The sequence below is a fragment of the Tursiops truncatus genome, chromosome 5 (assembly GCF_011762595.2).
Source record: "Tursiops truncatus isolate mTurTru1 chromosome 5, mTurTru1.mat.Y, whole genome shotgun sequence".
In the NCBI taxonomy this organism is placed as follows: Eukaryota; Metazoa; Chordata; class Mammalia; order Artiodactyla; family Delphinidae; genus Tursiops; species Tursiops truncatus.
The window spans coordinates 49,169,871-49,182,592 of NC_047038.1; the positions used below are offsets into that span (position 1 = coordinate 49,169,871).

Below are 12,722 nucleotides of genomic sequence, written 5' to 3' on the forward strand. Positions count from 1 at the left end.
GTATAAATGGTCCCCCTGAACCAAGTGTCTTGGTTTCAAATCAAGGCTGTGGCCAGTCAAGTGGGATGCTTTAATCAGGTTCCCTTCTTGTTTGCATACTCGTTTGCATTCTGAGACTTCGGTCAGGGTGAGAGTTCACTTATGTTTGCACAGCTGCTGGGCTCCCCTGCCTGAAGGGTGCAGCTCTGTTGCCTGAATGTTGCGGTCGGCCGTCTTCTGAAAGCATGGATTTTCCTGCAGGATTTGGATGGGGGGCAGTCACCTCAGCTTATCAAGTGGAAGGTAGGAGAAGCTTCTTCCCCTTCTCCAGAGCTGGAATGGCTTACTTCTCATGGATTCTGTATGTCTGGGGAAGAAGGTTGGGTGAGGGGGCAAAAAGAAGAGAAGCAAAAGGACTGAAGAGCCCATAACTGCATAAATGAAACTATCCCTTTTCACATAGAAGACACTTGCTTCCCATGTCCCTTTCCTTAGGCACAAGGGTGGTGGTGACGAGGGGCTGAAGACCCCACTGCGGCTGTAATTTTGGTCCGTTCCAGCTCATCTGAGACATCTGTGTACACTGGACCAGCTGCTTTCATCACTGGTTTCTTGAACACATTTCCCATAACCTCCCTAAAAATGATAACAATTTCTCCTATTGGTTAGAAAAATATTGACTAAATACCTTCAAGGAGTCCAAGAGACATCACTGAAGGATGTTCTTCAGTTGGGAGAGGTTCCCTGTTCTATTTCAAGGCACCCCCATTTCCTGGGTGGCTGAGAATTAACTGTGAGATGGCAAAGTGCACCCAGAGTGGAGTTGGAGGTCTGAGTTCTGGTCTCCATCCTGCCAGGCATGAGCTTGTGAATCTGGTCTCCTCCTCTAGTCTTAGTTTCTTCCTATGAAAAATAGGAAGATTAGATTAGCTTTTTCCTAATTAATTTCCTAAGTAAATTAATAAAAGATATAATTACTGCTTATGGTGAGTGCTAGGGTGATACCAGGTTTTGATTTAGGAGGATCTCTGTGAATTACTGTCATTTAATCTGAAACTTTAAGGACGAGAAGGAGGGAGCCATTTGAAGATGGTGAAGGGTTTTCTAGACAGAGTGCAGGTTGATCCTGGCATAATCCATGCTGCTTATGATGCTTATGATTCCCAGCCTCAGTTGCCATTTCCCAGACCTCCAGAAATGAGAATGAGGAATCTCTGCTATGATAATTGCAACAGCTGCCATGTGGAAGACATCTTCCACGGGGACTATGTATGTTATGACACATATGCTCTGTGATACAGAGCACTTTCAAAAGAATGTCTGGGGATGTACAGATTAATAGGGATTCCACGTCACTTTTTTTCTCTATGGTATCTTCTACATTTGTTCCCAGGTAATTTTCACTTGGTCAGGGTGGGTGACTTGATGAAGCTGGCCTTCTAGTAGTGAAAACAAGAAACAGGACGTTGGCTACTTTCCTTCTCAGAAGAGAGGTCAGACAGAGCTGAGAGGGGGTTGCAGTGCACAGAATCAGGTTCTAGAAGGTGCACAGCATGGAGACTAGGAAGCTGAGTTCTGGAGCCAGACTCGCTAGACTGGGGGTCCATCTCTACCTTTTTCTAACTCTGTATGACTTTGAGCAATTTACTCAACTTCTCTGTGCCTCCTTGTTGGTAGGATGGGGGTGATTATGGTATCTATAGTGCTGCTGTGAGGTTTAAATAAGATGACGTGTGTTAAACGCTTGATGCTCAGTAAGTGCTGAATGCATCGTATTTATATTTAGGTGGGGGAGGGTCACAAATGGGCTACTGAGAATGAATCACTTTAGAACTCCACAGTGAACTTGGCTGAAGCACACAGTCAGTTATACAAGACAACACAGTGGGTTTCAGTTCCCAGCTCCCAGATCCTGCTCACTCAGCCCTGGGGATAAGATTACTGGTCCTTTCTGAGCTCCTCTCATCACAGGGTCTCCGCATTGCTGTACCTCTTCTGTCTGCACTGGGCTTGCTGCTGCCTTATCGCAAGGTCTTTATTTGTTGTCCCGAACCTGCTATTGTGCTGCTAGCTCTCTAACAACAGCTTTCAGAAGGGAAATTGATCTTCCCTTCTCTTTTTGTCAATGCACAGATGCCTTTTATATGTTTCCTTGGTTTTCTTACCTATCCTTTTGTGCTGGGTTTGAATCCTAGCTCAAGCACTTACTAGCTGAGTGACTTTGGGCAAATAACTTATTTAAGTCTCAGGTTCCTTATTTGTAAAACTAGGAAAACGGTCATGCCCACTCTGTAGGTTTGTTCTGGGGATTAAAGAGGTCAGCATATATGACTCGAGCACAAGAGTGCCTGGGTCATAATATCCACGAAATAACAATAACAACAACACTCCCGCTACTACTACTAGTAATAATAATAAGGATGATGATGTTATTCTTTCTCCTGGCTGCATTCTCTCCCACTGTCTGTACTGATAGGAGAGCTACATCATCTGCTCCATTTACTGGGAATGGTCCTTTCTTCTTTGCACCACAAGTAAGAATATACTCCCTTCTTGCTCATTCTTGTCCTGATCTTCCAGCAGCGCCTGGGAGAGTTACTGTTTAGCTACCCCTTCCACCACTGCGAGGATCACATATGCAGGACGTCAACATGTGGCTTTGTCAAATCAATGTGGCCCGGAATTTAAAAGCTGAAGTCACCTTGTCGCTTTTCGATTTTGAGAATCTTTGCACATTTGAGCTTCCCTGGCCTTTGAACGTCTACAGAGCCTTTGGAAGTCATGGACACTCAGCAGAACTGAGGATTGAGCGTGAATTGTATTTATACAGAAGAAATCTATCTCGGTGATTTGTTATAAAACACCACTATGTATCTTTCTCCAGAGATTTTCAAAACACATTGTCTGTGTAGGTATCTTTGTTTTCAGACATCCTCTCTGGAGCCCAGAGATATAGCTATAATACTCCACCCCCTCCCCACTCCCCTACAGACCCACGCCCACTCCCACACAGAAATAGAGATACTTGGGCTCTGTCACTTTTAATCAAAGGCACTCTCAGGGTCTTTTGCAGGTAGAGTGACCAGAAAATGCAGGACAGGCCTTCCGGTCACTGGGCCTCCTAATATACTGACTACTTGCTTGCATATTTCACCAGACCCATGGCTCTTCGTTCTTCCTGTGCATGTCTCTTGGGCCTTCATGCTGGCCACTTCCCTGACTGTGGTTTTTAAGAAGAGTTTAATGTAATGTTTATTACATCGGAGTTGGCTGTGTAGTGCCTTTTGGAGGAAAGCGCCGTATAAATCTAATAAATAAATAATAAACAAGTGATATAAACAGGAGGAAAATTATGTGTTTTACGTGAGCTGTAAAGAATATTGTAAAACCTGTAAAAATGTATTTGTTAGATGAAGAGGCAGGGAAGAAAATGCAGATGATCATTATTCGTACAGAAGTGAGTTTCATGCAATATTTTAAAGTGCAGAAAAATTCCCATGATTTTTAACCCTTTATGAAACTGACTCTGCCTATGCTTTTGGCTGCAGGGAATGTGAGGCCCAAAACAGCAGGTAGCTCGGTGGCATTTTGTTTACTTCCTCAGTAGGCCACGGAGGGGCCGTGAAAATAACATTTAGGACCTGATTCTATAGCTCTTATGAGCTTGTACCTCCCAGTGATTTCACGGAGGATCTCTTAAGGGGTGAATGTGCTCTACAAAATCCCACGAACCATCAGCAAAGTCCAGACTACTCTGTTAAGGCCTCCTGGTGTGATCTGAGTTTGTGGGTTTCTTTGTTTTCTTTGTCTTTTACTTTTTAAATTAAATTAAATTAAATTAATTTATTTTTTATGCAGCAGGTTCTTATTAGTTATCTATTTTACACATATTAGTGTATATATGTCAATCCGAATGTCCCAATTCATTCCTCCCCGCCCTTGGTGTCCATACATTTGTTCTCTACATCTTGTCTCTATTCCTGCCTTGCAAACTGGTTCATCTGTACCATTTTTCTAGATTCCACATATATGCGATAATATACGTTATTTGTTTTTCTCTTTCTGACTTACTTCATTCTGTATGACAGTCTCTAGGTCCATCCACATCTCTACAAATTACCCAATTTCGTTCCTTTTTATGGCTGAGTAATACTCCATTGTATATATGTACCACTTCTTCTTTATCCATTCGTCTGTTGATGGACACTTAGATTGCTATGACCTGGCTATTGTAAATAGAGCTGCAGTGAACATTGGGATGTATGTGCCTTTTGTTTTTGTTTTTTTGCGGTACGCAGGCCTCTCACTGTTGTGGCCTCTCCCGTTGCGGAGCACAGGCTCTGGACACGCAGGCTCAGTGGCCATGGCTCATGGGCCTAGCCGCTCCGCGGCATGTGGGATCTTCCCGGACCGGGGCACAAACCCGTGTCCCCTGCATTGGCAGGCAGACTCTGAACCACTGCGCCACCAGGGAAGCCCCGTATGTGCCTTTTTTAATTATGGTTTTCTCAGGGTATATGCCCAGTAGTGAGATTGCTGGGTCATATGGTAGTTCTATTTTTAGTTTTTTAAGGAACCTTCAGACTGTTCTCTATAGTGGCTGTATCAATTTACATTCCCACCAACAGTGCAAGAGGGTTCTCTTTGCTCCACACCCTCTCAGCACTTATTGTTTGTAGATTTTCTGATGATGCCCATTCTAACCTGTGTGAGGTGATTCCTCATTGTAGTTTTGATTTGTGTTTCTCTAATAAGTAGTGATGTTGAGCAGTAGTGATGTTGGCCTCTTGGCCATCTGTATGTCTTCTTTGGAGAAATGTCTGTTTAGATCTTCTGCCCATTTTTTGATTGGGTTGTTTGTTCCTTTAATATCGAGCTGCATGAACTGTTTATATATTTTGGAGATTAATATTTTGTCCCTTGATTCGTTTGCAAATATTTTCTCCCATTCTGGGGGTTGTCTTTTCATCTCGGTTATAGTTTCCTTTGCTATGCAAAAGCTTTTAAGTTTCATTAGGTCCCATCTGTTTATTTTTGTTGATATTTCCATTACTCTAGGAGGTGGGTCAAAAACGATCTTGCTGTGATTTATGTCAAAGAGTGTTCTGCCTATGTTTTCCTCTAACAGTTTTATAGCGTCTGCCTTACATTTAGGTCTTTAATCCATTTGGAGTTTATTTTTATGTATGGTGTTACGGAGTGTTCTAATTTCATTCTTTTACATGTAGCTGACCAGTATTCCCAGCACCACTTATTGAAGAGGCTGTCTTTTCTCCATTGTATATTCTTGCCTCCTTTATCAAAGATATGGTGACCATATGTGTTTTTCTCTGGGGTTTCTATTCTGTTCCACTGATCTATATTTCTGTTTTTGTGCCAGTACCGTTACTGTAGCTCTGTAGTGTAATCTGAAGTTAGGAGCCTGGTTCCTCCAACTTCATTTTACTTCCTCAATATTGCTTTGCCTACTTGGGGTCTTTTGTGTTTTCATACAAATTGTAAAATTTTTTGTTCTAGTTCTGTGAAAAAATGCCATTGTTAGTTTGATAGGGATTGCATTGAATCTGTAGATTGCTTTGGATAGTATAGTCATTTTCACAACGTTGATTCTTCCAACCCAGGAACATGGTGTATCTCTCCATCTGTTTGTTTCATCTTTAATTTCTTTCATCAGTGTTTTATAGTTTCTGCATACAGGTCTTTTTTCTCCTTAGGTAGGTTTATTCCTGGGTATTTTAGTCTTTTTTTGCAATGATAAATGGAGTGTTTCCTTAATTTCTGTTTTAGATTTTTCATCATTAGTTTATAGGAATGCAAGAGTTTTCTGTGCCTTAACTTTGTATCTTGCTACTTTACCAAATTCATTGATTAGCTTTAGTAGTTTTCTGCTAGCATCTTTAGGATTCTCTATGTAGATTATCATGCCATCTGCAAACAGTCACAGTTTTACCTCTTTTCCGATTTGGTGATTCCTTTTATTTCTTTTTCTTCTCTTGTTTCTGTGGCCAAAACTTACAAAACTATGTTGAATAATACTGGTGAGAGTGGGAAACCCTGTGTTGTTCCTGATCTTAGTGGAAATGGTTTCAGTTTTTCACCATTGAGAATGGTGTTGGCTGTGGGTTTGTCATATATGGCCTTTTTATGTTGAGGTAAATTCCCTCTATGCCCACTTCCTGGAGAGTTTTTATCATAAATGGGTGGTGAATTTTGTCAAAAGCTTTTTCTGTGTGTATTGAGATTATCATATGGTTTTTATCCTTGAATTTGTTAATATGGTGTATCACAATGATTGATTTGCGTATATTGAAGAATCCTTGCATTCCTGGGATAAACCCCACTTGATCATGGTGTATGATCCTTTTTATGTACTGCTGGATTCTATTTGCTAGTATTTTGTTGAGGATTTTTGCACCTATGTTCATCAGTGATATTGGTCTGTAGTTTTCCTTTTTCGTGACATCTTTTTCTGGTTTTGGTATCAGAGTGATGGTGGCCTCGTAGAATGAGTTTGGGAGTGTTCCTCCCTCTGCTCTATTTTGGAAGAGTTTGAGAAGGAATGGTGTTAGCTCTTCACTAAATGTTTGATAGATTTGGCCAGGGAATCCATTTGGCCCAGGGCTTTTATTTGTTGGAAGATTTTTAATCACAGTTTCACTTTCAGTGCTTGTGACTCGTCTTTTCATATTTTCTATTTCTTCCTTGTTCAGTCTTGGAAGGCTGTGCTTTTCTAAGAATTCGTACATTTCTTCCAGGTTGTCCATTTCATTGGCACAGAGTTGCTTGTAGTAGTCTCTCCTGACCCTTTGTGGTTCTGAATTGTCAGTTTTTACTTCTCCTTTTTCATTTCTATATCTGTTGATTTGAGTTCTCTCCCTTTTTTTCTTGAGGAGTCTGGCTAATGGTTTATCAATTTTCTTTATCTTCTAAAGAGCCACCTTTTAGTTTTATTGATCTTTGCTCTCATTTCCTTCATTTCTTTTTCATTTATTTCTCATCTGATCTTTATGATTTCTTTCCTTCTGCTAACTTCGGGGTTTTTTTGTTCTTCTTTCTCTAATTGGTTTAGATGTATGGTTAGGTTGTTTATTGGAGATTTTTCTTGTATCTTGAGGTAGGATTGTATTGTTATATACTCCCCTCTTAGAACTAGTTTTGCGGCATCCCATGGTTCTTGGGTCGTCATGTTTTCATTGTCAATTGTTTCTAGGTATTTTTGTATTTCCTCTTTGATTTCTTCAGTGATCTGTTGGTTTTTTAATAAGGTATTGTTTAGCCTCCATGTGTTTGTGTTTTTTACGTTTTTTCCCCTGTAATTCGTTTCTAATCTCATAGCCTTGTGGTTGGAAAAGATGCTTGATATGATTTCAATTTTCTTAAATTTACCAAGGCTTGGTTTTTGACCCAAGATGCGATCTATCCTGGGGAATGTTCCATGTGCACTTGAGGAGAAAGTGTAATCTGCTGTTTTTGGATGGAATGTCCTATAAATATCAATTAAATCTATCAGGTCTACTGTGTTATTTAAAGCTTGTGTTTCCTTATTAATTTTCTGTCTGGATGATCTGTCCATTGTTGTAAGTGAGGTGTTAAAGTCCCCACTATTATTGTGCTACTGGCGATTTCCTGTTTTATAGCTGTTAGCATTGGCCCTATGTATTGAGGTGCTCCTATTTTAGGTGCATATATATTTATAATTGTTATATCTTCTTCTTAGATTGATCCCTTTATCATTATGTAGTGTTTTTCCTTGTCTCTTGTAACATTTTTAATTTTAAAGTCTATTTTACCCGATATGACTGTTGCTACTCCAGCTTTCTTTTGATTTCCATTTGGATGGAATATATTTTTCCATCCTGTCACTTTCAGTCTGAATGTGTCCCTAGGTCTGAAGTGGGTCCTTGTAGACAGCATATATATGGATCTTGTTTTTATATCCATTCAGCAAGCTTGTGTCTTTTGGTTGGAGCATTTAATTCATTCACATTTAAGGTAATTATCAATATGTATGTTCCTATTACCATTTTCTTAATTGTTTTGGTAGTTCCTTTTCTTCTCTTGTGTTTCCCACTTAGAGAAGTTCCTTTAACATTTATTGTAGAGCTGGTTTGGTGGTGCTGAATTCTCTTAGCTTTTGCTTGTCTGTAGAACTTTTTTTTTCTCTGTCAAATCTGAATGAGATTCTTGCAGGGTAGATTAATCTTGGTTGTAGGTTTTTCCCTTTCATCACTTTAAATATGTCCTGCCACTCCCTTCTGTCTTCTATAGTTTCTGCTGAGAAATCAGCTGTTAACCTTATGGGAGTTCCCTTGTGTGTTATTTGTCATTTTTCCCCTTTTGCTGTTAATAATTTTTCTTTGTCTTTAATTTTTGTCAGTTTGATTACTATTTGTCTCGGTATGCTTCTCCTTGAGTTTATCCTGCCTCGGACTCTGTGCTTCCTGGGTGGCTATTTCCTTTCCCATGTGAGGGAAGTTTTTGACTATTGTCTCTTGAAATATTTTCTTGTGTCCTCTCTCTCTCTCTTCTACTTCTTTGACCCCCCCAATAATGCGAATGTTGGTGCATTTAATGTTGTCCCAGAGGTCTCTTAGGCTGTTTTCATTTGTTTTCCTTCTTTTAGATTTGGCTGGGGAATCCAGCCAAAAAGAATCCTTCTTTGTCCTTCTTTTTTCTTTATTCTGCTCCACGGCTGTGAATTCCACCATTCTGTCTTCCAGGTCACTTATCTGTTCTTCTGCCTCAGTAATTCTGCTATTGATTACTTCAAGGGCATTTTTCATTTCAGTCATTGTATTGTTCATCTCTGTTTTTTTGTTCTTTAATTCTTGTAGGTCTTTGTTAAACATTTCTTGCATTTTCTCAGTCTTTGCCTTGATTCTTTTTCCGAGGTCCTGGATCATCTTCACTATCATTATTCTGAATTCTTTTTCTGGAAGGTTGCCTATCTCTACTTCATTTAGTTGGTTTTGTGGGGTTTTATCTTGTTCCTTCATGTGGTACGTAGTCCTCTGCCTTTTCATTTTGTCTGTCTTTCTGTGAATGTGGTTTTCGTCCCACAGGCTGAAGGATTGTAGTTCTTCTTGCTTCTGCTGTCTGTGCTCTGGTGGATGAGGCTATCTAAGAGGCTTGTGCAAGCTTCCTGATGGGAGGGAATTGTGGTGGGTAGAACTGGGTGGTGCTCTTCTGGGCAGAACTCAGTAAAACTTTAATCTGCTTGTCTGCTGATGAGTGGGACTGGGTTCCCTCCCTGTTGGTTGTTTGGCCTGAGGTGACCCAGCACTGGAGCCTACCCAGCTCTTTGGTGGGGCTAATGACAGACTCTGGGAAGGCCCACACCAAGGAGTATTTCCCAGAACTTCTGCTGCCAGTGTCCTTGTCCCCACCATGAGCCACAGCTGCCCCCCGCCTCTGCAGGAGACCCTTCAACACTAGCAGGTAGGTCTGGTTCAGTCTCTCATGGGTTCACCGCTCCCTCCCCTGTGTCCTGATGTGCACACTACTTTGTGCGTGCCCTCCAAGAGTGGAGTCTCCGCTTCCCCCTGTCCTGTTGAAGGGGGCCTTCAAAGTCTGATTCTCTAGGAATTCCTCCTCACTTTGCCGGACCCCCAGCTTGGGCAGCCTGACGTGGGGCTCAGAACTTTCACTCCAGTGGGTGGACCTCTGTGGTGTAATTGTCCTGCAGTTTGTGAGTCACACGTCCATCGGCCATGGGATTTGATTTTATTGTGATTGTGCCCCTCCTACTGTCTCACTGCAGCTTCTCCCTTGTCACTGGATATGGAGCATCTTTTTTGGTGAGTTCCAGTGTCTTCCTGTCAATGATTGTTCAGCAGTTAGTTGTGTTTCCAGTGCTCTTACAAGAGGGAGTGAACGCATGTCCTTCTACTCTGCCATCTTGAACCCTAAGTTTGTGGTTTTTAAGGAGGCAAAGGCCTCAGTTTTATGAATGCTATTATCACCCCTGCATGCTGAGCTTTGATTTAACTTGGACTTTGACTTTATGTTGGCAGATATTGAGGCTGGCCTCAAACTTTAGCCATTTGTTTGTCTTGGTGTGTCAAAGATGGCATGCTATAGTTGAGAAGCTTGGGCTTACCTTTGCACTTACAAAAGTGGGAGAATAAACAAAGCAGCTGAATTCCTTCATTTTAGGTACGGTTTGTAGTGATTCTATCCAGGCTGTTTCTTCCTGTACCTTTTAAAAACTGAACTGGTCCATTCAAACCTGAGCTAGAGACACTTTTTATCTACCTGCTATAGATGTCAGCACAAGCCCCATATTTCTTTAGATCACTTCCTGTTTGCTTTCTCTGCTCAACCAATTTTGGCAGTGTGTCTTGGTTCCTAGTTCCTACTAAACTCTTTGGAGGAAACATTCCAGTCTGGGACTTAATCTCTTGGCTGCCTTTGGTAGCTTTCTAGAACGGAGCTCACCAGATTGGTCTGCCCTTTGTGTGGACCACCTAAGAAAGGAGTGGGAGCAGGCTTAAAAGCATGGTCATTTATTTCTTGATGTGTAAGGAAAAAGGAAGAAGAAAGGTGAGACTTTATTCATGAAATTTCTCACAGATTAAAGTTGAGATGACAGAAAGGACCCTTATTTCTTTCCCCCAGTTTCAAATTTGAGATTCACAAAAACTCAAAGTTGCCCCTTTTTTTGAATGTACCATGAAATTATGTAGTCATCATTGAACGAGTATGGGCTTTGGCAGGGATGATATTCAGATATTCATCAGCTGATACACTGGCCAATCCAATGTTAACTGTAAACAATAGGTGTAGACTGGACTGGCACCTGCCTTACCTGAGAGTAGATGCCAGCCTTAAACAACTGGTATGGAACAGACCAGCATCAGCATCTTCATTGACCATTAAGAGTAGTAGCCAGCTGTCAACAACTGATTTGACTAGCCTGGCACCCACATTAACTAATCAGAGTGGGTGCCAGCTGTAATCAACCACTGGGGACACACTTCCATGAACTGACTGAATTTTAGCTTTAGGCTTATGAGTGGGACACAGCTGGAATATATCAGACACTATTTGTGAACTACTAGAGAGTCAAATCACTTAATTTCTTCTAGCCTCAGATTTCTCACCTGCAAAATTCCTAATGCTCACCTCTTTTTTTGAAATTTCATTGGATAAGTGTTGGAGAGCTTTTTCTTATGTTTTGTACTTCTTTGGATCTGAGGTGATTTCCTCAACTTTTTCTTCCAGATTATTAATTTGGATGTTAGCTTTGTTCATTCTATTTTTCAGTCCCTCTATGGAATATTTAATTATGGCGATCATATTTTTAAGTTTTAGGAACACATTCTTATTCTTTGATTGCCTAATTTCCAGGAAGTCAATTTGATTTTTTGGATATAGTCACCCTCGAATCTTTTTAAGAATGCTAGTTAAAAAAATTAAGTCTTTTTTTTCTTTCTTTTTATATCAATTTGAAATCTTTGGATTATTTGTTTATTTGGATCCATATCTTTTATGCTATCTGTTTTTGTCAAATGGCTGGTGATCCTTGAATACCCGTTTATGTTTTTGAATGAAAGAATATGTTGATAGTAGTAACTGAGTTAGGCTTCCTTTGAAGTTAAGTAACTCTGTTGAACTGAAACAGTGCTGACCCTATAAGAAGCAGGGTTCTGTGTAAGTGGGTGGGGCCTGTTGACAGGCTTCTCATAATGGACTATGTGTATGAAGGAAGGGAGCCAAGATTTAGATCTCAATAATTGCCAGATAATGGGGTCTTTAAGAAGGAATGTTTTGTTTGCTTTTTATTTATTAATTTTTTAAACAACCTTTGAGAGACTACCACTTGTGTAGTTTAAAAAAAATTATTTATTTATTTATACTTATTTTTTCCAACATTTTACTTAGCATTTCTTTCCTTTTTAAAAAAATTTGTTTTGTTTTGTTTTGTTTTTGTTTTTGTTTTTGTTTTTTTTTGTTTTGAGGTACACGGGCCTCTCACTGTTGTGGCCTCTCTTGTTGCGGAACACAGGCTCCGGACGCGCAGGCTCAACGGCCATGGCTCATGGGCCCAGCCGCTCCGCGGCATATGGGATCTTCCCGGACCGGGGCACGAACCTGTGTCCCCTGCATCAGCAGGTGGACTCTCAACCACTGTGCCACCAGGGAAGCCCTTTTAAAATTTTTATTGGAGTTTGGTTGCTTTACAATATTGTGTTAGTTTCTACTGCACAGTAAAGTGAATCAGCAGTATGTATATACATATCCCCTCTCTTTTGGATTTCCTTCGCACTTAGGTCACCACAGAGCACTGAGTAGAGTTCCCTGTGCTATACAGTAGGTTCTCATTAGTTACCTATTTTATACCTAGTATCAATAGTGAGTGTATATATGTTAATCCCAATCTCCCAGTTCGTGCCTGGTCTTAGTTGTGGCACGAGGGATCTTAGTTGTGGCATGTGGATTCTTAGTTGCAGCATGTGGGCTTCTCAGTTGTGGCATGCGGACTCTTTAGTTGTGGCATGTGAACTCTTAGTTGTGGCATGCATGTGGGATCTAGTTGCCCGACCAGGGATCGAACTCAGGCCCTCTGCATTGGGAACATGGAGTCTTATCCACTGGACCACCAGGGAAGTCCCTTGCTTTTTAAAAGTGTTTTTGTTAAGTCTATTTCTTTTTCTTCAGTTTAATTGAGATATAATTGACATATAGCACCTTATAAGTTTAAAGTGTATAGCATAATGACTTGACATATATATTGTCAGTTG

At 40.7% G+C, this 12,722-nt stretch overlaps 1 pseudogene; it reads left to right on the forward strand.

The window, feature by feature from the left end:
• The first annotated feature begins 224 nt into the window (after positions 1-224).
• Positions 225-12,722, forward strand: part of LOC101326621 (cytosolic beta-glucosidase-like) — a 146,762-nt pseudogene continuing 134,264 nt past the window's right edge.